Below are 2,338 nucleotides of genomic sequence, written 5' to 3' on the forward strand. Positions count from 1 at the left end.
ATACTATAAATTAAAAAATCATATATGATATATTTATAAAATATATATATTTTTTATATTAATCAAGATTAACACAAGTAACTAAATAAATAATGCATATAGAATATCAAAAAGGTATGGAGGGCCACATGACTCAAAATTAAATAATTAAATAAATGTTTGAATATATAAATAAATCGTTAAATACAACCTGTAACGGGGCTGACGAGACGTGAGACGTGTGGATCCATCTGCAAGCTTTATTAAAGAGACGTGGTAAACAGGCAGCTGCAATTGCTTCCACTTTTTAATGGAAGAATGTACTAAATAGGAAATTACCAATGGAACAAAACTCACTCCTAATGATGATGACAAAATTATTTTTTATATTTCTCACTGGTCCAAGTAACTCAGAATCAATATCACAAGCTTTATTGTATTGTTGTGCGCTTTTCCTTTCCTCTCAACGGTTTGTTAATGGTGGACCCAAGTTTGAAAATAACAACAAAGTTACATGCAAGTCAGCGTTTGATGCTGTTCCTGACACCTTTAAACACTCTCAGGGTCAGGATGGAAAATTCATGACGGAGACAAAGAGCTGCTATGAATGTCAATGGCATGTCTGAACACTGCAGAGTTAAAATAGACAGGAAGCTGTCAGTGGGACATTGAGTAATGCTCACACTGAGCGTCATGAATCCCAATAGGGGTGTGATGAAGCTGCTTCTAAAACAGAGAGAGAATGACTGGCTTACCTTATGACCCCACCCCACATGATACAATATACGCAATTGTGGCATGCTGTTTTGGAAGGAGTCATTCATCCTCATACTGAGTTTTCTGGCATCATCATTCATAATGAAACTAAAAAGTGGGGAAGCTATCTATTTTTGTACTGCATTATGTACATATAAATAAATATTATTTTCTTTTTTTATGTTTGTTATTATTAAAAAAATCTGTGAAACATTTTTGCTATTAGTAGGCTATATATACTATAAATTAAAAAATCATATATGATATATTTATAAAATATATATATTTTTTATATTAATCAAGATTAACACAAGTAACTAAATAAATAATGCATATAGAATATCAAAAAGGTATGGAGGGCCACATGACTCAAAATTAAATAATTAAATAAATGTTTGAATATATAAATAAATCGTTAAATACATAATTAAATACATAAATAAATGCATAATTGGATAAAAAATTTATTTATTTATTATTCATTCATTCAGAAAACCACGGTCTGCTGCTGCATCAAGAAATGCAACTTGAAACTCTAGGTAGGAGAAAGCTATACATCACTTCTATGTAGTACTGCCGCGGGGTTCTCTGGGCCAGAGCTCATCTCAGATAGTCAAAAAAATGTGTCCACATTTCAACTTGTTTCCAAGAAAAATGTCGAGTTCTCAGTCCCAAAGACCAAAGGGACCATCCAGACTTTCATCAGCAACAGAAGCAAAAGCAAACGTCTGTCATGGTATGGGGGTTTATCAGTGCAAATGGCATGGGTGACTTGCATATGTGTGAGGTGGAGGCATATATTAGGATTGTACAGACACATACTGCCATCAAGATGACATCTTATTAGATCAAGACAATACCAGGGATTGTACAGAGACATATACTGCCATCAAGATGATGTCTTTCACGGGAAGTCCATGGTTATTAGATCAAGACAATGCCAGTTCTCATTCTGCATGTGCTACAACAGCTTGGTTTCATAGACTCAGAGTGAATATGCTAGACTGGCCAGCAGATCTGACTCCTATTGAAAATGTATGGCTCATCATGAAAAGGAGAATCAGACACAGCTATCAAATTTGTTCATATTTACAAAATACATTTATGTTGGTCAGTGAAAACTTTGGAAATCTTTTCTCTTTTCTTTTGTCCATTAAATAAAAGTTAAAGAGAATGAAAAATCACAGATTCTTGATTTTACTGCATTTTACAAAAAGTCCCAACTTCTCTGGAATTGGGGTTGTACATGAATGCACAAAGACGAGCTAGGACTGAATAGTGACTGAAATTTTGGCCTGTTTCTCACACAAACTATTGTTTGGCTTCAAAAGACTTGCAGTGAAGTGCATGAGTCATATGGACACTTTTATGATTCTTTTATGGTGCTTATAACAGCCCCCCATTCAGTTTCATTATATGGAAGAACGTGGCCAAGAAATTTGTCAAAAATGTACCTTTCGTGTCATGCACAAGAAAGAAAGTCACACTTTATTTTAAAGGGGTGGTTTATTGCGATTTCACTTTTTTAATGTTAGTTAGTGTGTAATGTTGCTGTTTGAGCATAAACAATATCTGCAAAGTTACGAAGCTGAAAGTTCAATGC

The sequence above is a fragment of the Sinocyclocheilus anshuiensis genome, unplaced genomic scaffold, assembly GCF_001515605.1.
Source record: "Sinocyclocheilus anshuiensis isolate Anshui unplaced genomic scaffold, SAMN03320099.WGS_v1.1 scaffold1251, whole genome shotgun sequence".
Classification (NCBI taxonomy): domain Eukaryota; kingdom Metazoa; phylum Chordata; class Actinopteri; order Cypriniformes; family Cyprinidae; genus Sinocyclocheilus; species Sinocyclocheilus anshuiensis.